The 25305-nt window shown below is 41.0% G+C and overlaps 1 protein-coding gene and 1 pseudogene across 1 annotated transcript in view; one reads left to right on the forward strand and one right to left on the reverse strand.

Annotated features, from left to right (window-relative positions):
* The first annotated feature begins 4287 nt into the window (after positions 1-4287).
* The window catches only part of ARHGAP32 (Rho GTPase activating protein 32), a 314482-nt gene continuing 293464 nt past the window's right edge, over positions 4288-25305 (forward strand). Inside the window, exon 1 of the mRNA XM_064577227.1 lies at positions 4288-4878. The gene's annotated coding sequence lies outside the window, so the exon portion shown is untranslated. The remainder of the gene's footprint in view (positions 4879-25305) is intronic.
* On the reverse strand, positions 16407-16515 carry LOC123858169 (U4 spliceosomal RNA; annotated as a pseudogene).

Here is a 25305-nt window from a genome sequence, read left to right on the forward strand (position 1 = left end):
AATAAATAATCAATTACAAAACATAATCATGTAGGTGATCTGTTCTGTTTACAAAAGAAAAAAAAAAGGAGCAGAGTAAGGGGATAGAGAAGGCAAACCCATTTAGATCATAGTTGAAAAGGTTACCTTAAAAGAAGGGAAGTGGCCCTTGTTGTTTTCAGAAGAGCCAGAGCCTGGCTTCCTAGGGGGCAAAGCGAATGTTAAGAAGGCAAGACTGGTAGAGAATGTGACTCTTTATCTGGGGGTGTGAGTTTGAGCCCCACGTTGGGTGTAGAGGTTACTTAAAAAAAAAAAAAGACAAGACTGGAGAGGTGCATGGGTGCTAAATGGACGTGCAAGGTGAGGGAAGGGCTTTGGATTTGATTGTAGTGTGATTAGAAGAATAGAGCATCGGAGAGTTTCACGCAAGGAATCTGATATTATCCTACAAATATTTGAAAAGAATACTCTGGTTGCTAAGTTGAGACTAGACCATGTAGGGGAAAGAATGGAAACAGGAGACCAGTTAGTCATCCAGGAGAGAGTTTATGGGGGGGCAGATGTGGGTGTTTAAGAGGGAGGAAAGAGATTGAATTCAGTATATGTTTTGAAGGTAGAACTTGGATTTGCTGCTAAAATGAAAGCGGTGTTTGAGAGAAAGAGATGTTTTTGTTACGAGATGGGAAAGACTTGAAGGAAGCAATTTTAAGGTTTTTTTTTTTCCAAGTAGGCTCTATGCCCAACATGGGGCTCAAACTCAAGATCCTGAGATCAAGAGTGACTTGCTCTACCAACTGAGCCAGCCAGGTGCCCCGAATTTTGTTTTTAATATTGAAAATAAATAGTTCTGTTTTGGACACATTAAATGGAGATGACATGTAGGCAGCTGGATATATGAGCATGGAGTGCTGGGGAGAGGTCAGGGTTAAAGATATACATCAATGTATGGAGGCTATTTAAAGCCAACGGCTGGAGCAGACTGCCCTGGGAAGGAGTATAGAAAGGGAATAGAAAAGCCCAAGGTCAGAGCCCTGGGGCAGCCAATATTTAGAATACTGGAAGAGAAGGACTCAATGGAAGAGACAGAAAAGGAGCTACCAGCAGGCTGAATGATTCAAAGCAGACATGTAGAGGTACAGCTCATGTTAAGGTTCAAAGACTGAAAAACAAAATCTTTGTGGGAGAACAACCAGAAGTCCTAAATGATTGTGATAGAGGCTAATGTGAACCAAAATGTGACCAGTAGAGGACAGGAGATGCAAAGTTTATCATTTCAATGCATGCCCCTAGGGATATGTCACTTCCCGGGGGAATAGGACTGCTGACTGCTTTCTAAGATGTTGCTCAATAGTAGCTTTTTTTGTTGCAAAGGGCTCCATGTTTAAAGAGAGGCTACTCCCTGGGCATCTGTATCTGCTAGGAGAAAGCGACACAGAGAACACATCTTTTCAAAAATCTATTTTGTTGTCCTGTTTTATGGGGACACCAGGATAAATAAATAAATAAATAAACAAGGTAATGTCAAATGTCACTTTGGGAAACTTCTCGATTAAACCTGGCCCACTTTCAACAACTCCTATTTCTCAAGGCAACTGTTGAGCATTCAGTTGGGAGATGAATGAGCTTCCTCTCTCTCTTGCTCAGTTCCCAGGCTCTCTCTAAACTCTAAACTCAAGGTTAGGTGAGTGTTGCAGTTGTCTGTGTGGCTGCCCTCCTCGCTGGCTCTGTTTTTCTGCACCCTGATGCTGCTTCCGTGCCTGGAGGGGACTGCAGGGCAACAGATCAGAGATGCCAGGAGTGAGCCCAGATGCTCCTGCCTGGAAGATGACAGTGCCAGGCTGAGGCCTCCAACAGCTTCAGAGTGAGGGCGATTTGCTTTGCTTTTCCCTCTCTTGGCCCTCACCTTAGGAATATTCACTCAAACCATAACAAATGCAGCCACTTAGCATTACATAACAATATTAAAATATTTTACAGCTAGACAGGCTTTTTCTCTTCTAGGCGATGTTGCAATTTTGGGGCATATATGTATTGAATCACTAAGGGTGTTATTAGGACAGAGGTAATTGGTTACAAACACGTGAAACACCAAGTTCAGATGGCTGCAGAGTGGCCCAGAAATCATAGCCTTCAGTTTATCTGCAGGTTTAGCAATACTAACTATTATTCATAGGATATTTGGATGCTTCTTTCCAAAGAGAGGGAGTGCTGACTCAGAATGAGAGTAAGGAGCATCAGCACCCTTGAGCTTGCTCAAACATCTCTGACATTTGGAACACACATATGGAATCCATTTGTTCTTTCTCTGAGCTCGATATAATAGCAACAGGAGGAAAGTTACCAAAATGTTTTGAGACTCCGAAGTAAAATATCTGTGTCATCCAAGGTATGCATAAATCCTAGCTCCTTTCTGTATTATTCACCTTCTCTGCCAGTTGAGCATAAACCACTTTACACTCTGCCAGTTGAGCATAAACCACTTTACACATAAACCACTTTACTGAGCCACTGCAGCTCAGTATTGGGGTATGATGGCAAAACTGTGGGACATGAAGGCTTTCAAAAAGAATGAAGAATGTCATTGTAGTTGAGAGTAGGCAAGGGACTGGAGCCTTGGGCAAAACTTGCTTCCCATGCTGACTTGGTTTAATGTCCCATACTGGCTTCCTCTTGACATCACAGGAAGTTTTGTGTTTAATGCTCACCAATCCCGGCCAGGAACAACAGAAGTTACTGAATCCCTCTCTGCATACATGTCCCTCTCAAAAGGCAAACCCCCGGAACTGTTGCAGTTTGGAGAAAGAGTCATTTTTAAACTATGGGTTTGTGTTGAAATTAAGGTCTCCAGTTTTCATGATTTACCTTGCAAAGGAAGTATCCATTAAGACTGTTATGGATCCTAAGTGTACCTGTTTCCAGCAGATGGCTAGGATACTAGAACATAATTTATTTGAAGTACGCTTCTTTAAATGTTCCCATCCCAGTTTGTCCCTCTATGCAAATCTTCTCATTCTATCCCTTACCTCTTCTCTGCTAGAAAATATCCAGAATCTTGATCTTGAAAGAAACTATGGTTATTTTTGAAAAAAGATTTTATTTACTTATTTAATGAAAGAGAGAGAGCACAAGCAGGGGAAGGGGCAGAGGGAGAGGGAGGACAAGCAGACTCCCCACTGAACTGGGAGGCAGACGCTGGGGCTGGGGTTCGATCCCAGGACCCCAAGATGATGACCAAAGCCTAAGTCAGACACTTAATTGACTGAGCCGCCCAGGCGCCCCTAAAGAAACTTTGGTTATACTGAAGCTGGCAAGAGTGGGATTATTCAGCACGTTCACTCCCTAATTTCTCCCCAGGATGTGTTGAAATCCTGTTTCATGGACATGCCCTTGAATTTCTGCTAAGTGTGGTCAAGGCCACGTTTTATATTCAATGACACCCACTGAAATGACTGAATGCTGAGTGGACCCAAATCACTGCAGTGACATTAGATGATGCAGTATTTGGCTTCTGTAGGTTTGAAGACTAGGAGTTAAATTATGTAAGTTTACCACACCCCCAATCCTAACATTTAGATACTAAATGAATCAGAAGTGAAAGGTACATATATAAAAAAAAACAACGAAAATAGAACGGTAGAATGTCAAGATATATTCTGTTATACAGATGGTTATTGCAGGTGGATGTGAGTCTCTGGAGGCTGAACAAAAGGAATAGGGGAAAAACCCAGGGCAGTGCCATCCACAGGCAAGGGGTTCGCTGTGAGCTCCTTCACTTTCTCCAAAATCGCTTTTCAGGCTAGCCACGCACCTTCAGGTTCGCTACTCTCTCACCCTTGCTTGTCCTTCCTCTCCCCTGCCATGTCACTTCCAATCTTCTGGTCCATAACTCTGAATGAAGAAACCAACTGAAGGAACTTTTAGGCCTCCGATTCCAAATAATGACCGATGCGAGCTGGTTTTAGAGCAAACGCGCCAGAGCGGGAGCGACGAGGATCTTCCTGACTTGCGGCAACGCCCCCTCTCCTCCCCCGCGCCGTGACAGTATTCTGGGGTCAGCTGGGAGTGGAGAGGAGCCACTGCCGTAGTCTCGGAGGATGTCTCTTCCTGGTGTTACTGCTGCGGCGGCAGGTTTTTTATTTTTGCACCGCAGCACAATGCAGAAGCCGAGGCAACAGACTACGCCCGAATCCCCAACGCAGCAAGCATCTCAGCCCCCTTCCCGCCGGCCCTCGCGCCCCGGGGGAAGGCAAGCCACGCGCCCTTCGCCGCCCCCCACCCCCCCCGCAGTGCACGTGCGCTCCAGGGACAACAGCAGGCGAGGCCTGGGCGCGCCCCCGCCGCCCTCGGCCGCGCGCGCGCTCCGCCCGCCCTCCTCGCGCGTGCTCGTGCCCGCGGCCGCGGCGGCGCGCCTCTTCTCCCCGCTGCGGGCGTCGCGGGTGCAGGAGGAGGCGGAGCGGAGAAGGAGGAGGCTGGGCCGGCGGCGGGCTCCGGCTGGGCGCGCGCCGGCGAGCGGGGCGGGGGCTGCCCGAAGGCGTCGGGGTGGGGGTCTCGGGCACCGCAGGACCGCGTCCCCGGGGCCGACTCCGCCGGGGGAGGGCGAGCGCGGTGCGTGTCGGAGGTGGGGACTCTGAGGCCGCGGCCCGGAGCCCGGCGTCCCCGCCCCCGAGCCTGACGGGGCGGCGAGGCGGGATGAGGCGCTGGCGCTGGGGGCGCCCGGCCGAGCCCCCGCGGCTGCCCTCGGCGGCCAGACGCTAGGCTCGGCGGCGCGGGCAGTGCTCGGCGGCAGCGGCGGCGAGGAGGAGGAGGAGGGCGTCGGGCCCGGCGCCCGCGGAGGGCAGACACGGAGCGGCGAGCGGGGCGCAGCGACGCCGCGGCGGCGCGGCGGAGCCGCGGGGCTCGGTAAGGCGGGGGCCGCGGGAGGGCCGGGGGCTCCGGTGACGTGGGCAGGCGCCTCAGGGAAGGCTGCGGGGGCCTTGCTTTCCTTTTTAGAAGAAATTCTTTTTGAAGTAAAGGTTCCGGATCGAATGTTCTTAGAAGATCATCTCGGGTTTCCCCCGTACCCCCCCCGCCCGGCGCCGGACTCATTTCTCCAGCCTCCCGGGGTGGACCGCGCTCCGGGCCGACAGCCTCCCGCGCTCGCATCTCCAGTTTCCCCACGGCCTGGGCGGACCAGGAGTTCGGACGGATTTCTGGCCTGCTGCAGTGCTTCGCGCCTGAGGCTCAAGTCAGGCAAGAGCCGTGACTCCCAGGGAACGGCCGAGTGGGGGCTCTGGGGACACGGGCGCTGCCAGAGGAGCGTTTCCCTCCGCAGCCCACGGGCGACCTCGCGGTGCCCGCCCCCTGCTGAGCGTGGGGCTGACTGGGCGAGCCGTCTCTGCTCGCAGGGACTCCCTTGGAGTTTTCCCTCTCATCTTTCTAATTGGATGAAGTTGCCGCTATATATCGGACGATACCGGTGACTTTAGTGCCCCCCCCGCCCCCCTCTGCCCTGACCTCACCCGCCACCCCCAGTCGTGCCTTTCTTATTTTGTTAACTTGAGTAAATATTTATGTTAAAGATTTTCGCAAATAGATCACAAGAACCGGTAGGGAGAGAAAGTCAAACCTGATTTCGTAGCTTTAGTCTACTTCTGGACCCTTTATAACTTCACCTTCTGTAACTGAAACTTAAAGAAGGCGGAGGGAAGAAGACTCACAGCAGGATGCTTGGGATGCAGTTTAATAGTTATCTTTTAGGAAATAGAATTTGGATAATTATAATTTTGATCTGCATGCAGAATTGCAATCTGCCTTTAAAGTGCTTCGGGCACTGCATGATGCTACATGGGTAGCTGGCAGCCGGGCCACACTGCATTGTTGTCAGCGTCTCTTTTATTTTCCATTCTTTCAGAGTTTTATTTGGCACAGATTTAGACCTTTTAACTCAGTCTGAATGGAAATAACTTCTGATACACTGGTTGCTTTTGTAAACATTGTCTGTATTCATATTTCTGTTGGAAGAAGAAAAAGCATATGGTACTAGAGTACAGTGACTATGAGAGTTCAGCAAATGTGCTAGTTTGATTCAGTAATAGGAGTTGAAATATTTTGGGGTAGTGATGGTTATGATTCATTACTGTATTTTTCCTTATTGGGTAAATTGAAGTCCAGCTCGGAATCTTGATACTTGCTCCTTGGACTTGAGAGTGAAGGAAATAGAAGCTTAATTGCTGCTTCCACATGACCTCAAAGTTTTTTAAGTACTCATTGGTATAAATCCTTTTTAATAGGGCTATTCGTGAAGATGAGGGATTATGGTGTTCTGATTTCCATTTTCAGGAAATCTGGAGTCTACTTCATTCCTAAAATTGGATATGTGGTGATGCTTTATAGAACAAGTCTCTAGAATGGTGTGAGTTTGGAACTGTGCTCAAACCAGTCATCTTCATACCATCGTCCCTATAGCTGTCCATGGAATAAAGCAGCACTTTGGACAGAGACTTGTCCAGCCATAGCTGGTGTGGAGGCCCAGTTTACTGCATGGTCGTGCACGTTGAGGTGGGCGATAAAGTGTAAGTGGGCCGGAGAGGAAATGTTAGTTGGAAGAACCTTCCCTGGTTATATAACTGTTTTGTTTTCTGGGGAGTGACTAGGAAGCAGCCAGGCAGGTTCAACTGTCATTAGAGTCTTTGATGTTGGTTTAAATTCCAGTAGTTCTGTTTCTTTTATTTTCTTTTCCCAACTCCGACATCATTTTCCAGTCATCAGCTGGGTGAGACTTTAATGGCAATACATTTGTCTCCACCTCCCATTCTCTTTCTCTTATAGTCTCTTTAGATGTCTTATTCAGTAGTGTTTACCCTTTCCAAGCTGGGCCAGGGTGTATTGTCTGCACAGTATATATAGATTCACTGTTGACTGTAAATGCATTTAACAAATGTCAAGGAGTAACACCTGTTTTCTTCAGAAGACTGTGGTAGCAGAGGAAAAATAGAACAAAATGAACTAAGCATTATATTTTAGAGATTGTGTTATGTTGTATTTATAGGTAATGGCTAATGTTCTTGAGAGTTTTTAGGATTTAACCTGTTAACATGAAATCTGATGTCCATGGAAATAGTTAAGAGACGAGGACTTGAAACCAGGTCATGGTTGCAGTTCTGCCATTTGGTAGCTGTTTGGCATGGTTCCCTCTTTGGGCAACTTATTTACATTTCTGAGCTTGTTTTCCTTATGTACAAAACCGAGATGAGAAGGCTTGCATTGTCTTTCTTAACCGAGTTGTGAAGGATGAGATGAGAGAAAGAATATGAAAATGCTTTGTAAAATATTTTATGTGTGTAAGTTATTACCGGTATTATATATGCATTTAGTATTAAATTGTTTAAAATATTTTAACATCAATTTTTTAAAATGCACATAAGGATGAGAATGTGTTAGATCTCTTACACTTCCAATTTTTTTCCTACTTCGAAAATTTTGTGATTCTTTCTCAGGAAATCCATATGTAGTACCTATAGTTTTGGATACTTTTCTTTCTTTTTTTTAAGATTTTATTTATTTATTTGATGGAACGAGAGAGAGAGAGAGCACGCGCACAAGCAGGGGGAGTGGCAGATAGGGGGAAAGGGAGAAGCAGGCTCTCCGCTCCAGCAGAGAGCCTGTCTCTGTTGGGCTTGATCCCAGGACCCTGGGATCATGACCTGAGCTGAAGGCAGACACCCAACCGACTGAGCCACCGAGGCGCCCCTATAGTTTTGGATTCTTTGGAATTTTTGATTATTCTGGGACAGATGTCTAGCTTATTGAGACTTTGAGCTTCTTTAAAGTATCATTTCAAAATATCAAAGGAGGGGCTCCTAGGTGGCTCAGTCAGTTAGGCGCCTGGCTCTTAATTTCGGCTCAGGTCATGATCTCAGGGTTCTGGGATCCAGCCCTCTGTTAGGTTCTGTGGGGAGTCTGCTTGAGGATTCTTTTTCTCTTTCTCCCTCTCTCCCTTTCCCTCTCCCTCTCTCCCTCCCCCTCCTCCTGCTAGCACTCTTTGTCTCTCTAAAATAAATAAATAAATCTTAAAAAAAGCCCAAAATGTCAAAGGAAGTTACAAGTTAGGATTTGTGAAAAGAAGTGTTTAGTTAAAAAATATTTTATATTTGTCTGCATTATTTAGCATAGAAGTTGGCAGAATTCACTCTGTAGGTAAATGTGGCCCTCAGCTTGTTTTTTGTATGGCCTGTGAACTAAGAATGATTTTTTTTTAAAAAGATTTTATTTATTTATTTGAGAGAGAGAGAGAATGAGCGAGAAAGAGATCATGAGCAGGGGGGAAGGGTAGAGCGAGAAGCAGACTTCCTGCTGAGCAGGGAGCCCGATGTGGGCCTCGATCCCAGGACCCTGGGATCATGACCTGAGCTGAAGGCAGACCCTTAACAGACTGAGCCACCCAGGCGTCCTCAAACTAAGAATGATTTAAAAATTTTATTTTATTTTTTTAACAAACAACAAATATTTATTGAGCACCTATGATTTAAAAATTTTAAATGAAAAAAATCAAAGAAGATTATTTCATAGCACGTACAAGTTATATGAAATTCAAATATCAGTGTCCATAAATAAAGTTTTACTGGAACACAGTCATGCTCATTTGTTTGTGGATTGTCTGTGGCTACGTTGGCAGTACAACAGCAGAGTTCTTATGGCATCAAAGCCTAAAATATTTATGATCTGGCCCTTTATAGAAAAAAGTTTGGCAACCCCTGACTTAGGACTTAAAATCATTTGCTTTACTTGGCACGAGCCTTATTTCCAGTCGGAGCATTACAGGGGTTAAGACCCCTGGAAAGATGCTCATTTCTGCTTTGGAGCAACATAGACTTAGGTTCGTATGCCATCTGTGGTATTTACAAACATTGATCCTGGACAAACTAATGAACATCTTGGCGTCCCAGGTACCTCCTTGATTGAGAATAACAATAGAATCTGTCTTAGAAGTTGTAGTGATGATTAAATGAAATGATACTTGTCAATGCTTAACACAATATAAGCATGTAGTAAGCAGTCAGTGAGTCACAGATGATGATTATAATGGTGATGATTAAATATGCCTAAAATATTGTAGGTCACCTTTGCCCCTGTATTAGAGTTGTTTTCTGAGTGCTATGCTACTTGTTACTGAATTTTCTCCTTTACTGAAACCATTAGTTAACAACGGATAATTGGAATAACGTGAGAAATTTCCCAGAAATTATACTGTATTTTTATTAATCACTTGCTTATTTAGATGGTTAAAATAGTTGGAAAGAAATTTCTGCTCTATTTTTTGGAGATCCTGGTTCTTAACCATTCCCTGGTACTGTTCTGAGTTGCAAACAATTTATTTTTTAAAAAATTTTTTTATTCTTATGTTAATCCCCATACATTACATCATTAGTTCTAGATGAAGTGTTCCATGATTCATTGTTTGTGCACAACACCCAGTGCTCCATGCAGAATGTGCCCTCCTCAATACCCACCACCAGGCTAGCCCCTCCTCCCACTCCCCTCCCCTCTAGAACCCTCAGTTTGTTTTTCAGAGTCCATCGTCTCTCATGGTTCGTCTACCCCTCCGATATCCCCCCCTTCATTCTTTCCCTCCCGCTACCTTCTTCTTTTTTTTTTTTCTTAACATATATTGCATTATTTGTTTCAGAGGTACAGATCTGAGATTCAACAGTCTTGCACAATTCACAGCACTTACCAGAAGCACATACCCTCCCCAGTGTCTATCACCCAGTCACCCCATCCCTCCCACCCCACCCCCCACTCCAGCAACCCTCAGTTTGTTTCCTGCGATTAAGAATTCCTCATATCAGTGAGGTCATATGATACATGTCTTTCTCTGTTTGACTTATTTCGCTCAACATAATACCCTCCAGTTCCATCCACGTCGTTGCAAATGGCAAGATCTCATTCCTTTTGATGGCTGCATAATATTCCATTGTATATATATACCACACCTTCTTTATCCATTCATCTGTCGATGGACATCTTGGCTCTTTCCACAGTTTGGCTATTGTGGACATTGCTGCTATAAACATTGGGGTGCACGTACCCTTTCGGATCCCTACTTTTGTATCTTTGGGGTAAATACCCAGTAGTGCAATTGCTGGATCATATGGTAGCTCTATTTTCAACTTTTTGAGGAACCTCCATACTGTTTTCCAGAGTGGTTGCACCAGCTTGCATTCCCACCAACAGTGTAGGAGGGTTCCCCTTTCTCCGCATCCCCGCCAACATCTGTCGTTTCCTGACTTGTTAATTTTAGCCATTCTGACTGGTGTGAGGTGGTATCTCATTGAGGTTTTGATTTGGATTTCCCTGATGCCGAACTATGTTGAGCACTTTTTCATGTGTCTGTTGGCCATTTGGACGTCTTCTTTGGAAAAATGTCTGTTCATGTCTTCTGCCCATTTCTTGATTGGATTATTTGTTCTTTGGGTGTTGAGTTTGATGAGTTCTTTATAGATTTTGGATACCAGCCCTTTATCTGATATGTCATTTGCAAATATCTTCTCCCATTCTGTCGGTTGTCTTTTGGTTTTGTTGACTGTTTCCTTTGCTTTGCAAAAGCTTTTTATCTTGATGAAGTCCCAATAGTTCATTTTTGCCCTTGCTTCCCTTGCCTTTGGCGATGTTTCTAGGAAGAAGTTGCTGTGGCTGAGGTCGAAGAGGTTGCTGGGATTTTGGATTTTGGATTTTGATGGACTCCTGTCTCACATTTAGGTCTTTCAACCATTTGGAGTCTATTTTTGTGTGTGGTGTAAGTGGTCCAGTTCCATTCTTCTGCATGTGGCTGTCCAATTTTCCCAACACCATTTGTTGAAGAGACTGTCTTTTTTCCATTGGACATTCTTTCCTGCTTTGTTGAAGATGAGTTGACCATAGAGTTGAGGGTCCATTTCTGGGCTCTCTATTCTGTTCCATTGATCTATGTGCCTGTTTTTGTGCCAGTACCATAAAGTCTTGATGATGACAGCTTTGTAATAGAGCTGGAAGTCTGGAATTGTGATGCCACCAGCTTTGCTTTTCTTTTTCAACATTCCTCTGGCTATTCGGGGTCTTTTCTGGTTCCATACAAATTTTAGGATTATTTGTTCCATTTCTTTGAAAAAAGTGGATGGTATTTTGATGGGGATTGCATTGAATGTATAGATTGCTCTAGGTAGCATTGACATCTTCACAATATTTGTTCTTCCAGTCCATGAGCATGGAACGTTTTTCCATTTCTTTGTGTCTTCCTCAATTTCTTTCATGAGTATTTTATAGTTTTCTGAGTACAGATCCTTTGCCTCTTTGGTTAGATTTATTCCTAGGTATCTTACGGTTTTGGGTGCAATTGTAAATGGGATCGACTCCTTAATTTCTCTTTCTTCTGTCTTGTTGTTGGTGTATAGGAATGCCACTGACTTCTGTGCATTGATTTTATATCCTGCCACTTGACTGAATTCCTGTATGAGTTCTAGCAGTTTTGGGGTGAAGTCTTTGGGGTTTTCACATAAAGTATCATATCACCTGCAAAGAGTGAGAGTTTGACTTCTTCTTTGCCGATTTGGATGCCTTTTATTTCTTTTTGTTGTCTGATTGCTGTGGCTAGGACTTCCAGTACTATGTTGAATAGCAGTGGTGAGAGTGGACATCCCTGCCGCGTTCCTGACCTTAGGGGGAAAGCTCTCAGTTTTTCCCCATTGAGAATGATATTCACTGTAGGTTTTTCATAGATGGCTTTTATGATATTGAGGTATGTACCCTCTGTGCCTATACTCTGAAGAGTTTTGATCAAGAAAGGATGCTGTACTTTGTCACAAGCTTTTTCTGCATCTGTTGAGAGGATCATATGATTCTTGTTCTTTCTTTTGTTAATGTATTGTATCACGTTGATTGATTTTTTGCAAACAATTTAAATACCACTTCTAATTTGGTACTGGTATTTTTTTTAACCCCCCCCTTTTTTTTTAAAGAAAGACATGTGAGAAAAACCTGTTTTAATGAGGCTAAGGTGTTAGATAACTTTCCTTTTATGTGATGACACTCTAAGTTTCCCTTATGATTTGCATTAGCATCTCTATAACATCTTCAGAGTTGAAATAATAAAACAATATTTTTTTCTAAAGGTACACCTAGTTTACTGTCTAGAGGCTTTGATACTAAGCTGCTTTTTAAAGTATTTGGTTAAATTATCTTACAACTGAGAAATTGGATGTGCTTTTCAACTTCAAGTGCTGGTTTATTTAACATGAATACCAAATTAAGAGTGAGCAAATAAAGGTCATTGTTCTAAGGGAGGTAAACAAAACAGAATTGGGGTCATTGTGGCTCTTGCATTCCTGCAAATCGAATAGTTTCTGCCTTGGATGATGCTTAAGTGCGGTTGGATGATCCAAGGGAGACAAGGGAGGACATTAATGTTCCCACACTGTCCTTGGTAGAACAGGGGGATAGAAGCCGAAGGTCCCTTCCATAAAACCATAGAGCAGCAGTATCTGGAAAATTGAAGTGCAGGCTTCTAATTGTAGCACCTAAAAAAAAGTAGAAGCCTAAAGAAGACCCAGTGTCATGACGAGACAGTATTTTCTCTTGAGGTTAAAACAAAAAAAACAGCCAGAGGTTATCTAGAGACATGAAGTTTGAGAGTGAATATTCCCCACGTAAGTAAAATGTAGAGATTTGGTAAAATAGATGTTTACCGTTTCACAGTATACCTGGACAAGGGGGTCTTCCCTGGGATTGAAAGGAGATTGTTCTAGGTCAGGTTAAAAGGAAATGAGAAATGAGGTGTTTGGTTTAATTTCTCATAACAAATATATGAACCAGAATGCTAAGAGCGGAAGTAGAATTCTGGTTTTCAGAGAGATACTATTATTTGGCTTATGGTTATATATCCATTTACTACCTTATTTTATACTATGGATTATAATGTACAATACTATTGGAGGTTGCAGAGATGGAAAGCATTGAGAGGAAAAGCATGCATGACCTATGTATTATGAAGTGTTACGGTATGTTTACATTATCTCTATTAGAAAAAAAAAGCACCCTACTCTGGGTAAGAATTCTAAAGTAGTTATTCCATTTCTCTTATCTTTAAATAGTAAAATCTTTATTATCTGGGGTTCAGTCTTACAATCTTGGATAAGTCTTGATCTTGACTTTATTGTTTTTATTGCCTTGTGTGTAGGATGGAGAACCTGACAGTCCTTACTAGTTGTTTTATATCCAGTGGCCTTCCTAGATTCAGTAACAATGCTGGCTCCAGTAGGATGAAGGAAACCAAATCTCTTTTATCAGTGAACTGAAAACTATCCATTGAGTACATACTATGTATTTTGAACCATGCTAGATGCACTGGAGAATAGATATTTAAAAAGGTGGCATTCAGTCACTACTCTCAGGAAGTGTTCATTTCATTGGGAAGATAACTCTATTATGAAAAAGAATATTCTAAAAGAGTAGGCAAAAGGACAGGGGGATGATCCTTGATGTGGCAGTTTGAGGACTTGGAATGTACTGTTGGAGAGGATACTTTGTGGCCTTGAGCATTGGTAAAATGAGCCTAGTAGACTCCCTTCAGCTCTGAGATTTGGTCATATTTTCTTTGACAGAGCTGCAGCTATCTGAATCAGCTGTCAGGAGACAACCCTGTGAACTGCTCAGTCCAGGCCAGGTTTTTACACTCATTCTGTGTAATAGCTTGGTTTACTGGAAGCTGGGAAAGGGTTACTTAAATTTCCTGGAAGTGCATTCAAGGGACAGCCTTTCTCATGAAAAGTCAAGCATTTGAGAAGTGGCAAGACACAAGTGTCCCTGCTTCTGAGGCAGTAAATTTGTGTCTTGGGTCTCATTCATTTTTGCTTTCTTAAGGCCTTCACTTCTGCAAAATTTTCTTCTGTAAATTATTCTCTTCTTATTGGATCATCTCTTTGTGTATGCTGACATGCTTTATATTACTTGGAGCAGTGATGATTAATCATTCACCAAGTGAAATTCTCTGCACCTTCCTTTTAGTAATAGGACCCTCAGGGTTTTATCTGGGCACATGGCTGCCCAACTATACTACATTTTCTCGACCTTCTCTTAGAGCAAGTGTGGGAATGTGATGAAATTTTGGCTAAATGGATGTGATCGGAAGTGATGTGTGTGATCTTGGTCATGGCTTTAGAAAAGAAGCTAGTTGCTTTCTATTCCTTTTCTCCCCCTTTGGCTGAGGATGGTGTAGTCCTGGTGCACGTTGTTCAACCTTACAGGTGAGAGCAACATTTTAGTGGGAGAAGGATCAGTAAGATGGATCCTTGGATGATCTTGTGGAGCAGAGCCACCTACTAGCAATGAACTGCTCATTTATCTTCAGATGGTTAAGTGAGAGAGGAATAAAATTCTATCTTGTTTGAACCACTGATATCTTAACTGAATGAATAATTTCTCTTAAACCACCTTTTCCTCTACCTTAATGATTTCCTTCTGCTGTTGACCAATTTCTTTGATCCCTATGCAGTAACAGTTGTTTATATTTGCCATGTCCTCTTCCTCACCACTCATTCTCTTTAGCTTGATCCGTTTGAGCTCTCGTTCCAGCACTCCACTGAAATTGGTTTTTCCCTCAGTTTTATTGAGAAATAATTGACATCACTGTATAAGTTTAAGCTTAAACATATAGCATGATGTTTTGATTTATGTATGCTGTGAAGTGATTGCCATAAGAGGTTCAGCTAACATTCATCTTCTCTTATAGCTACAATAAAAAGAAAAGAAGAAAAGTTCTCCTTATAATGAGAATTCTTAGGAATTACTATCTTAACACCTTTCCTATATATCCTACAGTAGTGTTAGCTATCTTCATCATGTTGTACATGACATCCCTAGTACTTATTTATCTTATAACTGGAAGTTAGTACCTTTTGACCACCTTCCTCCAATTTCCCCTTCTCTCCATTCCCACCTCTGGTAACCAAAAGTCTTCTTTCTTTTTCTGTGAGTTGGGGTTTTTTTTTTTTTTTTTTTAAAGATTTTATTTATTTATTTGACAGAGAGAGACACAGCGAGAGAGGAAACACAGGGGGAGTGGGAGAGGGAGAAGCAGGCTCCCACTGAGCAGGGAGCCCGATGCGGGGCTCGATCCCAGGACCCTGAGATCATGACCTGAGCTGAAGGCAGATGCTTAATGACTGAGCCACCCAGGCGCCCCTGTGAGTTTGGGGTTTTTAAATATAATTTGATTTTTCTAAGATTTTTGCATGTAATTGAGATCATAGAGTATTTGTCTTTCCTTGTCTGACTTATTTCACTTAGCATGATGCCTTCAAGGTCCATCCATGTTGTTGCCACTGGTAGGTCCATGCCATGTTGTTGTTTAATGGCTGAATAATACTGCATTGTATATATACCACAGCTTTTTTATCCATTCATCTGTTGATGGACACTTAAGTTGTTTCCATGTCTTAGCTATTGTAAATAATGCTGCAATGAATGTGGGGGTGCAGATATCTTTTCCAGCCAGTGTTTTTGTTACCTTTGGATCTGTTCCCAGAAGTGGAATTGCTGGATCATATGATCCAGCGTATGGTAGTGCTATTTTTATTTTTTTGAGGATCCTCATACTGGTTTTCATAATGGCTGTACCATTAGTCCCACCAAGAGTGCACAAGGATTCCCTTTTCTCCACATCCATGCCAGCATTTGTTATGTCTTGTCTTTTTGATGATGGCCATTCGAACAGGTGTGAGGTGACATCTCGTGTGTGTGGTTTTAATTTGCATTTCCCTAATGACTACTGATTTTGAACATCTGTTCATGTACTTGTTGGCCTTTGTATATCTTCTTTGGAGAAATGTCTGTTGAGGGACTTTGCCCATTTTTTAACTGGGTTGGTTGGTTGGTTATTCATTCATTCATTCATTCATTCATTTATTTGCTATTGAGTTGTAGGAGTTCTTTATATGTTTTGGGTATTATCTCCTTATCAGACACATGGTTTGTAAATACATTTTTCCATTCTGTACATTGTCTTCACTTCGATGGTTTCTTTTGCTGTGCAGAAGCTTTTTTTTTTTTTTTTTTTTGTAGTCCCACTTGTTTATTTTTGATTTTGTTGCTTGTGCTTTAGGTGATTATGATACTGTAGCTTTATAGTATATCTTGAAATCAGGAAGTGTGATGCCTCCTTTTTTGTTCTTCTTTTGTAGGATTTCTTTGGCTATTTGGGATCTTTTGTGGTTTTGTATAGATTTCAGGAGTGTTTTGTGTACTACTGTAAAACATGCCTTTGGAATCTTGATAGGGATTGTATCGTATCTAAAAATGGCTTTTGGTAGTATTGATATTTTAACAGTCTTAATTCTTCCAGTCCGTGGACATGGGCTACCTTCCCATTTATTTGTGTCTTTGATTTCTTTCATCAAAATCATGTAGTTTTCAGTGTAGAGATCTTTCACCTTCTTAAATTTATGTGTAAATATTTTATTTTTCAATTAGCAATAATCACGCCTCAGATAAACCTCATTGGGTATGATACTGCCACTGCGCAAAGCTTATTTTATTGTTTTTGATGTTATTGTAGGTGGAATTGATTTCTTTATTTCTCTGTCAGAGATTTTGTTGTTAATGTATAGAAACACACTGATTTTTGTATAATGATTTTGTATCCTGCAACTTTACTGAATTCATTGATTGGATCTAACAGTTTTTGATTAAGTCTTTAGGATTTTCTGAATATAATAAAATCATGTCATCTGCTGATAGAGACAACTTTACTTCTTCTTTTCTAATTCTGATACCTTGTTTTCTTTTTCTTGACTGATTGCTCTAGCTAGGACTTCTGGTACTGTGTTGAATGGAGTGGTGAGAGTGGACACCTTTGTCTTGTTCCTGATCTTAGAGAAAAAGCTTTCATCCTTCCACTATTGAGTATGATGTTAACTGTGGGCTTGTCATATATAGCCTTTATTATGTTGAGATATGCTCCTTCTATGCCTAATTTCTTAAGAGTTTTTATCATGAATGGATGTTGAATTTTGTCATGTTTTTTCTGTGTCTATTAAGATGATCATATTCTTTTTTTTCATTCTTTTAATGTGATGTATCTCATTGATTGATTTGTGTATGTTGGACCATCTTTGCATCCCAGGGATTAATCCCAATTTATCATTGTGAATGATCCTTTTAATGTGCTGCTGAATTCAGTTTGTTGGCATTATATTAAGAATTTTTGCATTTATATTCATCCAGGGATATTGGCCTATAGTTTTCTAATAGTGTCCTTTTCTGTTTTTGGTATCAGGATAATGCTGACCTTGTAAAATAAGTTTGGGAGTGTTCTTTTTCTTCAGTTTTTTGGAAGAGTTTGAGAAGGATTGGTGTTAATTCCTCTTTAAATATTTGGTAAAATTCACCAGTAAAGCCATTTGCTTCTGGGCCTTTCTTCGTCAGGAGATTTTTGATTCAGTCTTACTAGTAATTGGTCTGTTCAGATTTTCTGATTCAAGCTTGGTAAACTGTATATTTCTAGGAATTTTTCCATTTCTTCTAAGTTGTTTGTTCAGTTTGTTGCTAGATAATTGTTCATATGAAATTGTTTTTAATCAAGGCTGCAGTGACCTGTCTTGCCAAAGCCAGTGATCGGTTCAGTGTCTACATATTATTGACCTGTCACTCACCAGCATTTCACATTGGTCGACTAACTTCCTCTGACCTCCTTGCTACTCATTCTTTGTGTCTTTTTGCCAGCTTATCTCTATCTCTCTACTGCCTCCCTGAAATTTGGAGTGTCCCTGGGCTCTCCTCAAGTGATTTTATCCATTTTCATGGTTTCAAATACCACTTATATGCTGATGATGCTCAAATTGATTTTTCTTTTCTTGAGCTCAAGGTTCCTCTAACTCCATTCTTCCACTTGGAAGTCTAATAGATACCTTGAATGTAACATGAACAAAGCGGAACTATGCATTATTCATTTTTTCATTTACTCCTCTCACCACCTCTCCCAAGTCTTTGCTATCTCAAGAAGTGGCACCACCATCTGCCTGGTGGTGCAGGCCCATGGAGTCATCCTCCATTTTTTCTCTTCTCATCTCATGTTAAGTCCTGGCAGCTCCACCCTCAGAGTACTAGACCTGACTATATCTCAGCTTTTTCACTGTTGAAAACCGAGGCAGTCGCCTTTCTCCTCTGGAAAACTGGCAGCAGACTCTCTGCCTCTTCTTTTGTTTCTTTCCTACTCACTACCCCATATGCAGGAGCCAGAAGTAATGTTAAGTGTGAATCCAATCATACCACCTCCTTACTGACTTTCTAATACATTTAACACTAGAACTAAAGCTCAAAATTTTATCATGGAAACAAAACCTCCATCATGGCATTTATGAAACCTTATATCAGTGATTCTCAACTGGGGAAGATTTTGCTCTTAGGGGACATTTGGCAGTGTCTGGAGACCTTTTTGATTGTCAGACTCAAGGTGAGGTGGTGGGGGCAGTGTGTTACTGGCATCTAGTGGGTAGAGGCCAGGGATGCTGCTGAACATCCTAGAGTGGACAGGACAGCCCCCACCAACAAAGCATAATGTGGTGCAAAATGTCTGTAGTGCATGATCTGGCTCCTAGCTTTCTCTTCAACCTCATCTTCCTTTATTCTCTTCTTTGTTCACTGGGCTGTAGTCATAATGATGTTCTTCTTATTCCTCTTTTTTTCTTTTTTTAGTAGACTTTATTTTTCAGAGCAGTTTTAGGTTCATAGCAAAATTGAGTGGAAGGTACAGAGATTTCTCATAAACTGCCTGCCTCCACACAGGCCCACCCTCCCTTATTATCAATATCCCCTGCCAGAATAGCCTATTTAATTTATAATCCCCTTCTCCACAAGGTATTTGAGGCGCAGAGGCTCTTGTCTAGATACATACTGTATCCCTAACATTTTTACTTAATAAATGTTTGTTGATGACAGAGGGGCCTGAGTCCATCCTGGGAATGGAAGACAAGGTTTTCAGTGATAATGATAAATCAGAGGATCCAACTGGGAACAATAGGGAAGGTTATGTTTTTCTGGAGGATGGGGGGAAAAATCCCGGAGGCAAGTATGCTTTAGCCTTTATTTTGTAGTTAATTTTGTAGAATAGAGGAATTTACCTCCATTTTTGTGAGGAGGCACATGACAAGAGTAAGCTGACAGCAGGAACTTTTTAAGAAAGAAAGGTTATCTCGGGTTAAGCTTTCATTTCGCCTTGTGTTTCATATCCGTTATCTCTGCATGATCGTAAAGCTGCATGTTCATAAGATCATTGAATACTGAAATTATGTCAGCTTCTAGGGAATATGTGGTCTTAGCTTTCTCCAGAATTAGAATTCCTTCTACATTATCCTTGGGAGATAATTGTCTGCCCTCTACTTCTGTATTTGCAGTGCCTGGTGTTGCAAACTGTAACTCAGTTACATGACTGCCCAGCGCCTTTTAAGAAGAGTTCGTATTGTTTAAAAATTACTGATTATATTAAAGTGGAATGTACTTCCCTGCACTTCCAATACAACACAGATCTGCTTTATTTTTCACATGGTAGCTTTTTAGCTGTCATGTTAAAAATGGCTGGTTCTTTTATCTTCCCACCAGCGTTTTCTCTTTCTAGGATAAATGTACTCCTTTTCTTCAGTTTTTCCTCATATGACAAGGGATTTAGATCCTTTCCCTGGCCCATCTGTAACATTTTGGGACTCAGGGCAGGAATCCAAATTAAAGCCCATATGCCATATGTCTAAAAATGTACAAGTTACAAATCAAACTTACTGATAAAGATGTTCCATTGCCTACCTTTATAAATAAAACTTCATAATGACCTAAAATCAGAGTCAAAGGGGGAATTCACAGACTCTGTGTTTCACGCCAGAACATACTGAAGTGCAAAGAACCAGCCTCCAACCTGACATCCCCTTCTCATTCCAGGTTCCTTGTATGAGGGACTTTGTCCTTGCACGTAGGGGGACACACGTTCCCTGCATACCTATCACAGCAACTTTTTAAAAAAGTTTATTTATTTTAGTAATCTCTACATCTAATGTGGGCTCGAACTCACGACCTCAAGATCAAGAGTTGCATGCGGTCCCGACTGTGCCAGCCAGGGCCCTTGCCGAGCAACTCTTTGACCATCCCTTGGGCGTAGGGCTGTAAATACTGTTGGTAGAATCATCTACCCTTGGGAGGAGCAACTCAGGGAAGAGGCCTGAGCAGACCTGTAAATAGTCAGGAGAATCTGGGGTCCTGGGTAAGAGGAGGGCTGGGGTGTGTAGGCTGCAGTTGTGTACCCTTTTAGGCCCTGAGAACAACTGGCCCCATGGTCAGGGGTGTGGCCAGTGGGAGGCCAGTGCATGGCCTTCCAAGGATCCAGGACCAGGATGGGGGTTCCATTTGCCTGGGTCCAAGGTAGTACTGTTCTATAACAGTTAGACTTTGGTCTTCACTCTCTTTGCCACAGCTGGTTATCGTGGAAAGTGTTACATTCCCTCTTACAGTGCTCCACATTAGACATGTTGTTTTAATTAGAGCTTCTTAACCAGTGTGCCAGACAATGCTTTGAATGTGTTACAGACATACTGATTTCCTGAGTCCTCAGAGAGGATGGTCAGTGACAGAGTGGTAAGAGCTTTGGGGCTGATCATTGTTGGCCGCCCCCAGCATGGCGTATTTACCTAGTGTGTCTGTAGCAGTACTATCATTTTCTATATGTGTCATAAGTGAAAAAGATCGGGAAACCCTGCTTCAGACTGATGTACGGTCACTCTGCAAGTCTCATAGTATAAACTGTTTTGCATACAGTTTTAATAGCATTTCTTATCACATCATTTGGTTTGCCTGACGGTGTTGGAGGTGTCAAAATAGGTTTGTGCCCTTCTTATTAATGAGGATATAAGTAGGGTATAGATGTAGGTTAAGTGGCTTAATGTGGCTACATATTCTCAATCAAGTAGGGCAGTTGAAACTAGAACTCCATTCTTCTGACTCTTATTTTGGTATATTCTCTCTACTAACCCAAATTGGCTTTCATGTATTTTTTTTGGACAGCCTATCACTTCTGGTTCATTTAGGGCATGGAGGCAATTACATTTTTGTGGAGTTTTTCTGTCCCAACTTCTGTAATGTCATCTGCCTTTGTTGATATTTTTTAACCTAAAGACTCAGTTTTACATTTAATCCCTATTAAAAGGTTTTTCTTTTCTCTCTCTCTCTCTCTTTTTTTTTTTTTTTGGTGTTTAATTGATCCATCGTTTTGAAACTTGATTCTCTGTATTACTCATTTTGATAGCTCTTGTTCCTAGATTGGCGTCATATTTATACTTAACTCTTGAATGACATGGGTTTGAACTGCACAGGTCCACTTACATGCAGATTTTTAAAAATAAATACAGTACAGTACTGTAAATATATTTTTCTTAAGATTTTCTTAATATTTTTTTCTCTAGCTTTATTGGAAGATTACAGCGTATAATGCATACATATATATATTAATTGGCTATGTTATTGGTAAGGCTTCTGGTCAGTAGTAGGCCATTGGCAGTTAAGTTTTTGGGGAGTCGAAAGTTATATCCAGCTGTGCAGGGGTTGCGCTCTTAACTCCTGCATTGCTCAAGGGCCAGCAGTGATGTTTGTTCAAAATGGTTACCTCTGAGTTGTTATAAAAGATTAAGTTACGTTAAGGCAAGAGAATGTACAATATATTTTAGAAATACCTTTTCATAAAGCAGTTATGATAAAAAAGTTCTAGCACTTAAAGCTAAATTTATTACACTTTTTATTTAATGTCCATTCTGAATTGATCTTTACAAGTGTTATTTTATTTAAACCTTAGAAAAATGTCATTTGCTGAGGTTATCCAGTTAAATGGTGGATTGATTCAGAATTCAAATCTAGGTGGTTTGACCTCAATATTTTCCTCAGTGTTACTCTTTTAAGTATTGTGAAATGACTTCTAAACATTTATCTTGGGCTGGGAAAGGGATGTTTTCCAGATTTATATTCTTTTTTTCCAAAGGTTTTATTTTTTAAGTAATCTCACTATCCAGCGTGGGGCTTGAACTTACAACCCTGAGATCAAGTTACATGTATGACCGAGCCAGGCAGGTGCTCCCCAGATTTATATTCTTACATTTAGAATAACTAATTCTCTAATGTCACTCATGCACGTTCCCTACTTCCGCCGAGAATTATCTGGTCTAAACAAATGTCAATAGTGCTGAGGTTAAGAAACCCTGTTCTAAGGGTTTTAAGTAATCAAGGTTTTCCTTTGAATGTGTGGGTGCTTTTATATTTAGCTGACTATCATGATGATAGGTATTAGAATGTTTGAGCGATACAGAACTCCTTGTGCCTCCATAGTCTATATTCTTAATTTGTCTGCCTCCCTACTTGGGAGCAGGTGGTCAGTGAGAGGAGAGCATGATGTTTATCCATTTCAATTCTGTGTTTCTTCTAGAGAATCTGGATTTAATCCTAAAGGCTGAGTGGTGAAGATTGGGCTTTTTATGTTTAAATGCTTATTTTTATTAGAACTTTTGATGGGGAAAAAAACTTGTGAAGCATAAGCAACTAAGCTTGGCTTCTGTGCAAAAACTTGCTAAGATAATTTCTATGAGGAGTTGTATTTGTTGGTTAAAGCACAGATTTGAAGAAATGGTTGCTTAGCATTCTAATATAAGTTCTGTCTCTTTTCTCTTGTTCTTGAGTTTCAAGGTATGACCAGAATGTCATGGTAGCACTTTCCTGAGTTTCTTCACAGTAGCTTTCCCAGACTTAGATTTTGTGTTCCTTTGATCTAGATTGCCATACCCACCTCCTTAAACTTAAGTTTCCTGTGTCACTAACTAACCAAGAATTACAGTTCCCTAGTCCTACTATACTTATTAAATTCTCTGGCTTGTTTTTCAAGGAAATCTTCTTTATAATCCTCACTTCAGGATTTGGCTTCACTAAGTGCTAAATATATGTCTTATTAATATTATCAACTGCCAACATTATTTAATTATTATTGAAATGCCAGGAACTATTCTTAAGCCCCTTGCATCTATTATCAGCTTAATCATCACAGTTGCCCCATGAAGTAGTTACTCATGCTAATTTTTTTTATTGTGGTAAAATTTACATAACAAAATTTGCCATCTTAACCATTTTTAGGTGTATAGTTCAGTAGTCTTAAGTATATTTGCATTGGTGTGAAACAGATCTCCAGAGCTTTTACATCTTACAAAACTAACACTCATTAGTGTTAAATTAAACATTAAACAACAGCTCCTCATTTTTCCCTCCCCAGAGCCCCTGGTAACCTTCATTCTTTCTGTTTCTATGAATCTGACTACTTTAGATGCCTCATGTAAGTGGAATCATACAGTGTTTTTCTTTTTGTGACGGACTTATTTCCCTTAGCATAATGTCCTCAAGGTTCATCCATGTTGTACCATGTGACAAGATTTCCTTTCTTTTTAAGGCTGAATAATATTACATTGTATGTATCTACCACATTTTGTTTATCCATTCATTCATTGATGGACACTTAGATTGCTTCCACCTCTTGGTTATTGTGAATGGTGCTGCTATGAGCATGAATGTGCAAATATCTCTGAGATACTGCTTTCAATTCTTTTAGATATATACCCAGAAGTAGAATTGCTGGTTCATATAGTAATTCTGTTTCTAATTTTTTGAGGAACTGCCATACTGCCATACTGTTTTCCACAGTAGCTTTGCTGTTTTACATTCCTACCAGCAGTGCACAGGGGTTCCAGTTTTTCCCACATCTTCATCAACCTTGTTATTTTCTATTATTTTATTTTTTATCTTTTCTTGTAGCCATCCTACTGGATGTGAGTGATACCTCACTGTGGTTTTGATTTGCATTTGCCTAATTTTTTATATGCTTGTTGCCCCTTTGAGTATCATTTTTGGAGAAATGTCTATACAAGTCCTTTGCCTACTTTTTAAAATTCTTTTTTTTTTTTTTAAAGATTTATTTATTTATTTATTTGAGACAGAGAGAATGAGAGAGAGAGAGAGCACATGAGAGGAGGGAGGGTCAGAGGCAGAAGCAGGCTCCCTGCCGAGCAGGGAGCCCGATGTGGGACTCGATCCAGGGACTCCAGGATCATGACCTGAGCCGAAGGCAGTCGCTCAACCAACTGAGCCACCCAGGCGCCCCTTTGCCTACTTTTTAATTGGGTTTTTATTGTTGAATTGTTGGAGAGTTTTTTGTATATTCTGGATATCAATCTCTTAACAGATATATGATTTCAGATATTTTCTACCATTCTGTGGGTTGCCTTTTCACTCTGTTAATAGTCTTTTGATGCACAAAAGTTTTTAATTTTGATGAAGTCCAGCTTATCTTTTTGTTTTTTGTTGCCTGTCCTGTTGGTGTCCTATCCAAGAAGTCATTGACAAATCAGTGTCATGAAGTTTTTTCCTTATGTTTTCTTCTAAGAGTTTTATAATCTTAGCTCTTTTGTTTGGACCTTTGATCCTGTTTGAGTTAATTTTTCTGGATATGTAAGATATGGGTCCAATTTCATTTTGCATATGGACATCCAGTTTTCCCAGTAGCATTGTTGAAAAGACTGTCCTTTCCCAGCTGGACGGTCTTGGTACCCTTGTTGAAAATCATTTGACTATATATGTCAGTACTTATGCTGATTTTGTAGATGAGGTGATTGACATTGAGGTGTGACTGATAAGAGTATTAACACATTTTTTCAAAAAATTAATTAATCTCAAAGTAATCTGTATTTGGTATAGTAAGATGAAAGAGGTGTTTAGGGTTCTGAGGTCTTTTTTTGGGGTAGTCTTTTTCCAAGAGGAGAAGTGTCAGCAGCTTTGCACCCCAGTTCTGATAGGTTGCCACCTCTATGCACTAAGCTGGTGATTTCCAAACTCTTAGCCACAAAACCCACAAAACCCCTATTTTCCCCAAGCAAAATCTTAGTGTTTCTACCAGTGATTAGTATTTTGTTAGTTATATATTCACCTATAAAACAAATGTATAATATTTACCCATTTTTGCTAATGAATGGTAATACAAGTTCATGTATTTCTGGTTTCCAGTGTGTTGAAAACACATGTGTGTTACGGTCTTAAAAATTTGTGTCTGTTACAGTTTTAAAAACAGATAATCATGTATTTACAGGAACACCTTCAGATCAATGTTTGCAGAACACCTGATGCTTGCCATGACGTCAGTGAGAAAACCAGTAATTTATTAGGTATCTTTGAGGCTCAGCTTGTGATTATGGAGAACCATTTTTCTCTATGCAGAGTTAGAGTGTTAAATATGAGAAAGTCTTGACTTCTTTAGTG

The sequence above is a fragment of the Mirounga angustirostris genome, unplaced genomic scaffold (assembly GCF_029215605.1).
Source record: "Mirounga angustirostris isolate CCGP_5_RB_7025 unplaced genomic scaffold, mMirAng1.0.hap1 SCAF_13, whole genome shotgun sequence".
NCBI lineage: Eukaryota > Metazoa > Chordata > Mammalia > Carnivora > Phocidae > Mirounga > Mirounga angustirostris.